Below are 13,287 nucleotides of genomic sequence, written 5' to 3' on the forward strand. Positions count from 1 at the left end.
TTTTTGAATCAAGACTAAATTTAGGATAGGGGGAAAATTGGAACACAAAGTTTTGCAAGGGCTAATGTTGAAGAATTGTCCCTGTATATGTTTTGAAAAATAAAAAAATTTTTAAAAGACTAAATTTACCTCTTTTTGATACCCACTCACTCTTTTACATCCAAATCTCTTGGGCTAAGCAGAACAAGTCTAATGTGCCTTCAATGTATCAATCAATGGTCATGTTCTCTCTCCTCCAGGCTCATTCCTTTTTTACATATCATGAAATTGACCCTCTGCATCATTATGGCTGCCCTCATCTAAAGACTCTGTAAACTTACCAATGATCTACCTAAAACATGGCACCCAGAATTTAACACAATATGCCAGATGAGGTTTAATCAGAGAGAATAGCCTGGGACTCTCACCTTCTTACTGCTGGACACCATGTTGGTTCTTAGACATGATTAGCTCAAGATCTCATTAACTTTTTTGGCTGCCAAATCACACTGATGGTTCATGTTGCTCTTGCCATCCACACATAGTACTTAAAGGCATTATGCTTTCAAAGTTGATTTTTTTAAAAACCCAAATGTAAGCCTTTCCATCTATCTCTATTAAATTTCATCTTTGTTGATTCAAGATCCAACATGACAAAGTGGGATAGAGCTGCTCTTGGATCAGGAATTCTTGGATTCCAGTTTTTTCCCTGACCTATGTTGGTTTTGTGGCAACTGAAGTGAGTAATTGAACTTCTCAGTGTTCTAGGCCACAATCTGCAACTATACATTGCAGAGTATGGTGAGTCAAAATGATAGAGAGAATTTCCTCTCCTTGGTCTAGCCCATCTTTTCAATCTTCACTCCTTGTTCTAGACCGTCAAAGTCTTTATGACTCTTAACTCTCAATATATTAGTGATTCCTCCAAAGTTTGTGGAATCCGTAAATTTTAATGTCATCTGTGTCTTTAAATCCATACTATGCCAAAAACATGAAATTGTGGATAAAAATATTAAACCTTGTACAGTCTGACTTCCATTCCCATTAATTTGCTGGAAATGGATCCTTTGAAAGATCACAAAGGCTACTTCTTATGGCCAAATTCTACTGTCCTTTCCACCATCTTTCCTCTTTTTGATCTCTTCTCTGTGCTTGACACTGCCAACCACATTCTCCATGTTGACCCTTTTGGCTTTTGTGATTTTTTCATTTTCCTCCTCTTCTCAACCTTCTTCTTCTTTCTTTCATTGACTCATTTTCTTTGGACTCTTCCTTAACTGGGAGTTCTTCCCAAGGTTCATTCTTCAGTCCTTGATCTGATTCTTTCCCTCAGATCTTATCTACTTTCTCAGTTTTAACTTTCTCCAGAAGGTTGACTACATGACCATCTTTGTCAGTCGACAACAACTTATTACTCTCTCCTGGACATTTTCACTTGACTGACTTGCCATGATCCCAAATTTATCAAACCCAACACTTAAAACAGTGACTTGAATCAGGCATCATTTATGTTCACGAGTGGCATGTAAAATCTGCCAATTTTTGGCAGTCAATTTTACATTTATTTTCTTCTCAGAATTAGCTTTTCTTCCTAAGCTTCCTTGTTAATGGCACCATTATTCTGCTAGACACTCAGGCTTAAAACCATAGCAATATCTTTCTTTCCCCCTTTTCCCCGATGGCCAGTCAATAACGTTGTTCTGTTGAATCTTCTTTCAAAACATCTTGATGTTTCCTCCTTTTCTATTCTTACCAACCCTTGTCACCCAGACCCTTATATCTAAGGTCTCTCTCAGCTATAAATCCTAAGAGATTTCCATCTCTGATACTTGGGATCATAGGGTCATCTGTCAAAAAGAGAGGTTAGGAGGGACATTAATAGTCTACAGGACAGCCAGAGGAGGGCAGTCAGCCTGGTGAACACTTGAACCCTTAGCCAAGTGGAATCAGGCGAAAGAACTGGAGATGTTTAACCTGGAGAAGAGAAGGTTAGGGAAAGGGAAGGGAACATGATGGTTCTCTTCACGTACATGCATCAAGGATGGAATTGCTTCATTTGACAATACAGGACATAACTATAGATAGTTTATAGATAGCTGCAAAAATAAAGAAACCAAAACAAATTTAGACGTGGTAAAAGGAAAAAACTTGAATAAGTCAATCAAAGGTGAAATGGATTGTTTCAGGAGATGGTGAGCTCTTCAAGGAAAGCCTTGCTAAGTCCTGATTAAGGGATATTGTTCGAGAACATTTTTGTGGAGGGACAGATGGATCCTGAGCTCCTTTCTAGCTTTAGAAATCTGTGCTTCCACACTTCCTTTTCTAGTTTGTTCTTAGCACATTATTGTCAGACTATTTTCCTTCAGTCTATTAACAGATAAGCCACTCCCCTGATCAAAGACCTTCAAGGTTTCTCTATTTCCTGTTCCGCCAATCTAAACTCTTCTGGCTGACTTTCAAGGGGACATATTTTACTCTAGGGCAGTAGATGGGGTGCCAGACCTGGAGTGGGAATTCCTGAATTCAAATCTGATCCTAAGCACTTACTAGCTGGGTGGTAGCTGTGCAAATCACTTAACCAAGAGATCCTGAAGAGTTCAGAACTGATGAAGCTTCCAGCCTGGAAAGCCATCTTCTCTCACTCATATTGAAGCAGGAATTCCTGCCTCAATGCACTCAACAAGTAGAATTTCAACTCAGGTCTTCCTGATTCCATGCTCTATCCACTGCAGCACCCAGCAGAGCTGGAGATAACATCGGCTCTTGCAATTGAATGGGTACCTTGTTGGAAGCTATGTGATGTTTTTAACAGAACATCAGTTCCCAAGATGCTCAGTAGCAGTCTGCTCCTCTCTGGTTCCAGTGATATTTGGGAAGAAATACCAAGTATCTACCATGGATACTTTTTGTTTTTCTACCATGGACCAGCACCACTGAGAAATTACAGATTGATACTTAGTTAATCAAGGAGATCAACCAGACTAATAGATCTATCCATATGCCAAATGATTGTAGCAGGGAACACTTTCCCTTCCTGCTTCTGTGTGAGGTGTAGACAATAGATCAGTACTTATAATAAAACCCACAAGTTGTGTAGCAAGATAATTATATAAATATGTTTACATATATTGGATTTAACACACATACATACACACACACATATATTTAACATAGATATATGTATTTTTTTTTTTTTTTTTTTTTTTGCTGAAGCAATTGGGGTTGTGACTTGCCCAGGGTCACACAGTTAGGAAGTGTTAATTAAGTGTCTGAGGCCAGATTTGAACTCAGGTCCTTCTCATTTCAGGACTGGTGCTCTATCTACTGCACCATCTAGCTGCCCCTAATATATATTTTAACATGTATAACTTATATTGGATTGCTGCCATCTGGGAAGGGGGTAGGGGGAAGGAGGAGAAAATTTGGAACACAAGGCTATGCAAGGATCCATATGGAAAAATTATCTGTACATATGTTTTGAAAATAAAAAGCTTTAATTAAAAAAAACCCACAATTTCATCATTCATTGTCTTCCCTTGCCCAGAGGGGGAGATTGTTATGCTCTTCAAGTGCTCTCCTCCTAACTCCCCCATTTTTGGGTGGAGGACACGACCAACCTTCTGGTGACCCAAGTTCATCCTTAGCAATAGTCTTGCCTCTTCTTTTTCTCTCCTCCATGTGTTCCCCACATCTTCTCATCACAGCATCTCTCAACTCCATCTTTATGTACATAGCTACTAGCCTTTATCTGACTTCAGGTCCTTTTTATTTCTTACCTGGACAATGACAACATCCTCCTGTCTAGCTCCTCTCTAATCTGCTCCACACACAGCTGCCCACAGAAGGAGGTTTTCCTTCCTAAAGCCCACAGCATTCCCCTGTTTCAGAACTTCTCTTGTGGCTCCCTAGTAGAGCACAGAATCACAGATTGGAGCTGGAAAAGATTATAGAAATCCCAGAAGCCACAAGAACCCTAGAGGGAGAGGGCTTCAGCCCAACTCACTCATTTTATAGATGAGGAAACTGAGGTTAAATGACAACAGCTGGGAAGCACATCTACTAAGCATTTTGAGGCATCAATTTGAAACTATGTGTTCAACCTTCTTTTTACTTAAGTCACCTCCTCGGCTCAAAAGCAAATGACTCAGTTGAGCATGTCAAGCTCTTCACAGTCTGAGTCTAGGCTACTGGCCTGATGGTTGTTCCCCAAGCATAACATTCTCTTTTCTCCCTCCATAGTCTCCCTTGTTATCTCTGTCTCCATCCATCCTCTGAATCCATCCTTTGTTCTTTCCCGGCTCAGCTTATATGCCACTTTTGGAAAATCTTTCTTGGTCCACTTCTTTCTCAAATTATCACTTCCAAACTTATCTATTTGTCTATTTTACTCTACATAAAATGTAATCTTGATGAAGACAGGGTCACCTTTTCATGCACCATTTGTACCCTCAAACTTAGAAATCTAGCTTTAGACACTTACTAGCTGTGTGATCTTGGGCAGGTCACTTCACCCGGTTTGCCTTAGTTTCCTCATTTGTAAAATGAGCTGGAAAAGGAAATGGCAAACCAGTCCAGTATCTTTGCCAAGAAAATTCCAAATGGGAACATAAAGAATTGAATAGTCTAGCATATTTGCCTCAAACGTGGCAAGTATTTGCTTCTCTCTCTCTCTCTCTCCTCTCTCTCTCTCTCTCTCTCTCTCTCTCTCTCTCTCTCTCTCTCTCCTCTTCCTGCTTCCCTCTCTTTCTTTTCCTCTCTGTCTCTCCTGCTTGCCTTCCTCCTCTCTTTTCTCTTGTCCTATTATTAAAAAAAAATTCAATGAGTTTGCAGATTATAGAGGGACAGAGAACCGGAGGTGAGGGGTGCTACCAGAAGGGGTGTCTCCTTTGGAATCTCCAGTGATGGAAAGGATGGGTGACATTTACAGGAAGTTAAATAGCATACAACTGTTCCCTCCTTTAGTATTTGGCTAAGTCACTCAGTAAGCAAAGTCTTTCCGATTGTAAATATTAAAAAAAGAAAGAAAAATAAACAATGTATTCATACTAGGTACAGTGTGGTGATCCCATTCAAAATTCATGAACTTGATGAAAATTTTGGGTCTACCTTGATTTAACCCTACTCCCACCTCGACTGGGCCAGAAAAAAAGCTCAGAGACAACTTGGACCATGCCTTGAGGTGGTATTTATATGGGAGAAAGAAAGAGGAATAATTTCTTATTTGATAATAAAAAAATTCATGTTGCCTAGTAAAATAATAATTTACATTTCTAGAGTATCTTTTCTTTTTCAAAAATGAAGTTGATTTATCACAAATTTCAATTATAGAATTAGACATTATAAAACATTTTACTTGGATCCTTTACAAAAGTATTAATTTCATCAACTCTGATTTACTGGTAGGCTAAAACTCTCAAGATTAATTTTAAAGCTAACAAATAAAAGACACAACATTAACAGGTTTAAAATGACTAATACTCATATGATATCAGGAAACATTCATGTTTATAACTCCATAAGACTTAATACTATTTCATAATTATGGAGGTTATGGAAAAAATATAGTAATAAGTTCCTGAATTAATGAACAAGGATTTAGACTACATGACACTGTAAAGTCATATTATTTATTGACTCAAATTTGTGTCATTCAGACCTTTAAGTGTGTTTCACACATCTAACAAATTGTGTTATTCTCTGCTAATATTCAGTATTTGTTGAAAGAGGAATCCTTTGCTCATCACAAGCAAAATATTCACTTTCCAACAATGTCTGAAAATGGTGACAAATTCTGAACCAGAAGGAATAGAAGTTAGTCTCAAGAGTACAAAAATTCATTAAACAATTACAAATGTGAGGAACCACTTTTAAGATTTGCATAACTATAAGAAGAATCTCTTTTTTTTTTACTTTGTATAAACTTTACACAACTAAAACATTTTTTATCTACTACAGGAAATTAAATTGTAAATAACAGAACAAATAATTATTTCTGTCTTGTTCTAGTGTAGTCAAGTTGTATATAAATATTTAAGAGTAATAGGATGATCACTTTCATGGAAAAATGCAAGTTTTTCACATAATCATTCTTTTGTTGGGTCTTCAGTATTTCTTATTTTAAATATCTTAGTTCAGCTGTTTGAACTAGCTTATTCTTCCTCCCAGCATACATCAGCTGTTGTTCAGGATCAGAAAAAATAAAGCACAGAGGAGATGAAACTCTTCAATCATCATGTTGATATTTATGATTATATATAATGAAGCAAGGATGTCATTCAAGAGTTCATCTTTAAGCTCTTCAGGTGAAATACCCTCATGCTCTTCATCCAGTACTCCCAGCCATTAATCCTTGACAATCTCCACATTTTCCTCCTGGCAGGCTACCATCCAGAATGTCTCATGGTTTGCAAGACATTTTTTCTGGGATAACACAGCTGGTGAAGTGGATGGTGCTGGCCTGAGATTCTCATTTTACAGATGAATAAATGGAGGGAAAGAGACTTGCTCACAGTCACACTTAAAGTAAGCATCAAAGTCAGGATTAAAACTTGGGTTTCTCCTGTCTCCAGGTCCAGCATCCTTTCTACAATGATGCAGGATAGGGAATCGACATTCTAGTCCTAACTCTACCACTGTTGATGGACACACACAGATAATTCCCTTCACTTTTCCAAACTTTCCTTTTGAAGGAACTGGGACTTGGATATGTACATGGGAATTTCCTGGTCTTCAGTTTCTTCATTTGTAAAGTTATTGAAATGGGTAAAACATATTAAAGTGCTTGAAGGCATCAGATACACATGGGATTGAGAAATATTTCACAAAAATAAGTAAAAATGATGTGGGAAAGATTCCAATCTTTGATTCCCAACCCCCCTAGCTAATGTAAATTACCCTTTGACTCACAAATCCTGGTCCCTTTGAATTCCAATAGAAGGTCCGGACCTATCCCAGCCCCACCCGGATCTGAGCCAACTTTGGGGCTACACCCCAAAGCCCCTCGAGCTAAGTCTCCGACTTAAAAGGACCATACTGGGAACCCCTCTTTGCAGAGATTCCAAACATGGTCGCCATGTGAGGACCCTCTGTCCACTGGACCCTCTGTCCAGTGCCCTCCTTATCTCTACCTTCACCTATCTCCTACTTCTAAACTCAATAATAAACCTCTTTTATTAATCTAGCTCTCTGGGCCAATAAATGCTTTTATTGGGAATCCGCGCCGCTTCTAGACCTCATATACCACCGTATCCTTGCGCCGAATCTAAGGGGGTTGCAGGGGAACTCTGTTTGACTCCCTGTACCCCAAACCTGCCACTAGACCTTAACTAAACCCTAATTTCATTTAGGTACCCCAAATGTAGACCTCAACATGTGGTCTACACCTCAACATTCGGTTCCTAACCTCAACAAAAAGACAACCCAACACAGATAATGTTAATTTGTGGTTTTCTAAGGTGATATGCAACCACAGAGATCCATTTCTATTTGAGTCTGATATCACTAAACTAGACATGGGCAGCCAGGTAGTGGAGTGGATAGAGTACAAAATCAGGAGGTGGGGGAGATCTGAGTTCAAATCTAGCTGTGTGACTGGGCAAGTCACTTAACCCTGTTTGCCTCAGTTTCCTCATCTGTAAAATAAGCTGGAGAAGGAAATAGAAGATCCTCCTAGTATCTCTGACCAAAAAACTCCAAATGGAGTTATGAGGAATCAGACATAACAGCCATCACTACAACAGACTAGACAATCAATATGAGGTTTCTTCCAATGGCACAATGACTAAATCATTATAATTATTGACATTTAACTGATGCTGAGTGAAGCAAACAGAACCAAGAAAATACTGTACACAGCAACAGCAAGACTGTGTAATAATCAACTATGATATACTTGGCTCTTCTTAGCAATATCATGATCCAAACAATTCCAATCAATTTTAGATGTAAAATGCCATCCCTACCCAAGAGAGAGAATTATGGAGACTGAATGCAGATCGAAGTATACTATTTTCACCTTTATTTTTCTTCTGTTTTTTTCTTTCTTGTGACTTTTCCCCTTTGTTCTGATTTTTCTCTTACAACATAATTCATATAGAAATGTGTAAGAAAATAAATGTACATAAGAGGACCTGAGTCCTCTTTAAGGACAGCTAGATGGTGCAGTGGATAGAGTCCTGAAGTCAGGAGGACCTGAGTTCAAATCCATATAACTCCAATTGTCTCAGAAAAAAATAATTTAAAAATAAATTAATTTTTAAAAATTTAAAATAATTTTGACATTTACATTACATATTAAAGTCAGTGAAATGCTTTGTATTTTGTAGAGGCAGCTCAGTGCCCCTACAGTGCTTGGAGCATTAGGTCTAGAGTCATAAAGACCTGAGTTAAAATCCAATGTAAGAGACAAGCTGTGTGATCCTGGACAAGTCACTTAATGAGATCTGCCTCAGTTTCTTCAACTATTAAGTTGAAATGGGTATAAATAAATGAAGATCATGATAGTACCTACTTAGAAGGATCAAAGGAGATAATATTTTTAAAGTGCTTCTCCACAGTGCCTGGAAATTTATATACAGTAGGCCATTTATAAATGCTTATTTCTTTCCTTCCTACAATTGCAATAGATTTCTAATTGGCCAAGCTGCCTACAGTTTCTCCCTCTTCTAAATCATCTTCCACACTGCTGCCCAATGGATGGATTTCTCCTAAAGCCTGTCCCCATACCATTCCCCTACTCTAGAATACCCAGAGGTTCTCTGTTGTCTCAAGGATGAAATATTTTGGTTCAAAGTTGTTCACAAATGAACTCATTCTTTATGCACATTCCTCTCCTCTTCCCTCCTCTTAATACTTGGTATTCTATTTCCCACCTCCACACCTTTGTTCTAGAGTCCCTACTTTCTTTCAAGGCTCAATTCAAGTGTTACTTGTGGTTTCTCCAGCCTCAAGCACCCTTTCCGACCTTCTTTGAAAGAGAGATTCTCCTTGAACCCTGCCTCTGAGAAAGACCTGCCTCAGGGAATCAAGCTTTCTGTTATCTAGGGTTGAGTACCTAGTTGGAAATTCTAACCCCATTGAATTGGAGATTAGTCCCAGAGACACTCATTCAATTTCAAAATTTTCTATTCTGATTCCAGCCCAGGCTGCACCCAGCCCCCATCAAGAACTGCCCCCAGCTTCTGGACATAAAATGAGCCAACTTGGGGCTCAGTCCTTGCAGAGGACCTAATATTCCATGCCAAGGAATCTCTTTGACATAGCAGCAACTCTCTGCCTGCTGAAATGATATTCTCTTTCAGCATATCTTTATATTTCTCACCTATTTCTCTAACAAGACTTTATACCTCTCTGTTGGGATTTCTCTGCTAGAAACTTTTCTTCTCTGTTGGTACCTTGCCACCGAGAAATCCAGTCTTTCTATTCATACATAGTAAAGGCTGACTTCCCAGTGCCAATAATAAACTTCTTTTACCAGTCTAGCTTTTTGGGTTTGTAAATTCTTTTATGAAGGACCTCTGCACCTCCAGAAGGGGTTTTCCACAACTCCCTGCTCTGTACCGAATCCTAGGGGAATCTAGGGGAGCCAAACCTCTTCATTTGGTTCTCTGAACCCCATACCTGCAACTAAGCTCATCCTTTAACTCCCTCTCCACCAGGAACACTCACTTTATCACCTTCCTTTCTTCCTTCCTTCCTTCCTTCCTTCCTTCCTTCCTTCCTTCCTTCCTTCCTTCCTTCCTTCCTTCTCATCTATCCTTCCTTCTCTCCTTCTTTCCTTCCTTCTCACCTATCCTTCTTTCTCTTTCCTTCTTATCTACCCTTCCTTTTCTTTCCTTCTTTTTGCTGAACTCTCAAGACATTTTGAATGCTCTGGTTTTTCTGAGGCCCAGGGCTTATAGTAGGTTAGGACCCTGTGTGTTCTAAAGAGTTTAAGTTAAGAAATGGTCTTTGCAGGGGCAGGGGAAAGAAAGGGAGGAGGGTTATGGGGAATATAGCTTAAGTCTTTATGCACTCTGCCTGGGAAGCTGACTCCATAGAAATGTTTTGGCCTCTTTGGGGAGAGTGGCCTATTCTGCTGATGTATTCTAATGAAAATCTGCATCCCATATGCCAGCTCTTTTCTGTGTGACTTTAGGAAATGCAGAGTGGGAAGTTCACTCCTCCTTTTCCCTCCCAGCTTCCTATGATCATAACAAACTTCTTGAATTCCTTCCTTTCCCCAGGCCCAATTTCTTAGAAACAGGAAGCTGGTGCTTTTGCAATTAACTTAATCCCTGTTTGGGTGATTCAAAAAGATGTTTTAGATCTTCAAGTCCTGGAGCTCAAATGCAAGATTGACTGTGATCTCCCATCAACAAACCCGGAGACTCAGACTTGTGACTCACCTACTAGCTATTTTCAGTGGTCTTGGTTTCCTAAGGTAAATAGGCTCTTTCAAAAGTTGCTTAGCTCAGCCCTAGATCTCATAGGTAGAAGGAAAGATTGGAGGAAGGAAGGGAGGAAGGAAGAGAGGAAAGAAGGGAGGAAGGGAGAGAGGGAGGAAGGAAAGAAAGGAGAAAGGGAGAGAAGAAGGAAGGAAAGAAGGGAGAAAGGGAGAGAGGGAGGGAGGGAAGGAGAAAAGAAGGAGGAAAGAATGGAAGGAGAAGGGAAAGGATTCTGCAAATTAGAATTCCCAATTTCACATAGAACAAAGTATAGGCTTTTCTCATGTTATCAGGAATTGCCTCTTTCTATGCCAGTCTATTAGCCACTGAATCTTCCAGGACTTTAGCCTTAATAGCTATAAAATAGCTTAAAAGTCATTTATTTCTATTTGCCTTGGTTTCTTCATTTATAAAATAGGGATAATAATAGCATATACCTCAGTATCAGACCTTAAATTATACTAGAAGACATTAATTATCAAAACTACCTGTTACGGCTAAGAAATAAAAAATTATATCAGTGGCAGAATAGATATACAATACACAATAGCAAATGGTTGTCATAACCTTGTGTTTCACAAATGTAAAAATTTAAGCTTTGGGGATAAGAATTATTTTTTAAAAATTTTTGGGCAAGTTGTACAGCAGTATGGCAGAAATTGGCATAAACCAATATCTTATATTATTTACCAAGATAGGGTCAAAATGAATATATGACCTAGAAAAGTAGAAGAATATGAACTATATTGCCAATCAGACTTATGGATAGAACAATTGATGGAAAAACAAGAGATACAGAGCATTATGAGGTATAAAATAAGTAATTTTGATAGCATTAATTTTTAAAAGTTTTGGTACAAATAAAACCAATGTAGTGAAGACTAGTCACGACTAGAAGGAAATAGAAAATTGGAAGAAAATTTTTATAAATTTTTTTTCAGAAAAAGGTTTCATATCTCAAATATATAAAGAACTTTGTCAAATTTATAAGCATATCAATCATTCCTCAGCTGATAAATCAAAGGATATGAATGGTTTTTTGATGAAAAAATCAAAAGTATATACAAATGTATATATGTATTATATATATAATATGATTATATGGGGTAAAATGCTCTAAATCACTATTGATTAGAGAAAAGCAAATTAAAATAACTTTGAGATATCATCTTATGCTTATCATATTGGTTGAAATGACAGAAGGAGAGAGTAATAAATGTTGGAGGGAATGTGGAAAAATTGGGACACCAATTCACTATTTGTGGAACTGTAAACCGATCCAACCATTTTGGAGAGCAATCTGAAATAATGCCTGAAGAGTTATAAAAACTGTACATAACTTTGACTTCCAAATCAATCCCATAATTAGATCTGTTTCTCAAAGCAATTAGGGAAAAAGATAAGAACTCACATGTTCTACAATATTTATAGCATCTCTTTTTGTGATGGAAAAGAACTGGAATTTGAGGGGATGGTTGTCAATTGGGAAATGGCTGAACAAATTGTGATGTATGATTATGATAAAATAATATTATGCTATAAGAAATGATGACTTGATTGATTTTAGAAAAATATGGAAAGACATACCTGAAATATTGAAGAGTGAAATGAAAAGAACCAAGAGAATATTGTATACATTAATAGCAATATTATCCTAAGAACAACTCTGAACAACTTATGATTTTGAGTATCATTAATACTCACATCAACCACAAAGGACTTATGAAAATGCTATCCATAACCAGAAAAGAGCTAATAACTAGAGGCATATATAGTGTGGCTTTATACATACATATATATGTATACATATACATACATATATATTTATATAGAGATATACATATACACAGTATAGATATTTATGTCTAAACCTTCTCTAGGATAGGTAGGAGGAAGGGAGAAAAAAACCAGTGTACAGCAGAGAACAAAAGAAGATTTAGAAGAAGCACGGACAAGTAGGATAACTTTGAAAGCAATACATAGTATTTATTACATTTATTACACATTAGTTTTTCCCTTAAAAAAGTAAGCATTTTGAAGTAGAAATTCATAATTTTATCCCTTTTTTATGTTGTGCTATGTACATGGAAATGATGAGTGTGTTTTGTCTTTTTGTATTGAAGTTCAAAAATGAATAATTTTTTAAAAAATAGTGCCTACTTCTCAGGGTAGTCTTGAGATTATAAATTATAAATGTATGTAATATATATAATATATGTATATAATGTATATGCATATAATATATGTAAATATATAAATAAATATATACTTATGTATTATATAATATATAAATATAAATATATAAAATATAAATATAAAGCACTTAACCCAGTGACTGGCAAATAGTAACACACTATAGAAGTGTTAGATGCTTGTTTTCCAGCATGTTGCCTAATCATAGCACACTTCCTGCTGCATCATCAGGGAGTTTACCCTCTTGAAAGAAAGGCTGACCTCAGTTGGGGAAGAGAGTTATGATATGGATGACAGGCTTGGTCTTGTGGTTTCCTGGTACAACTTTGTAGTTTTTACCCTGGAAGGACTCTTAGAGACCATCTAATTCAGTAATCCCCAATTTGGACCTATGAATTTAAAAGCAAAAATAAAAACTTTTGATCCACGCATTTTGGTCTAATAGGTTTCCTTTGTAATTCTGCATATTTTAATTTATTCGTTTAAAGTATTAGGGAAGGGGGCCATAGGCTTCACCCAACTGATTGCCAAAACCATGCGTTACTCACAAAAATGTAGGAATCCTTGGTTTAGTCCAATTCCTCTTATGTTACAGAGAAGGATACTGAGGTTCAGGGAGAGCAGGTGGATGCTTCAAGGTTGTATCCCTAATAACTTGGAGGATCATAGATCTAAAGTTGTAGAAAACCTG

At 37.4% G+C, this 13,287-nt stretch overlaps 1 pseudogene; it reads right to left on the reverse strand.

Moving 5' to 3' along the window:
* Positions 1 to 5,990: 5,990 nt before the first annotated feature.
* LOC105750945 lies at positions 5,991 to 6,366 on the reverse strand (annotated as a pseudogene).
* Positions 6,367 to 13,287: the final 6,921 nt, after the last annotated feature.

The sequence above is a fragment of the Sarcophilus harrisii genome, chromosome 6 (assembly GCF_902635505.1).
Source record: "Sarcophilus harrisii chromosome 6, mSarHar1.11, whole genome shotgun sequence".
Lineage (NCBI taxonomy): Eukaryota > Metazoa > Chordata > Mammalia > Dasyuromorphia > Dasyuridae > Sarcophilus > Sarcophilus harrisii.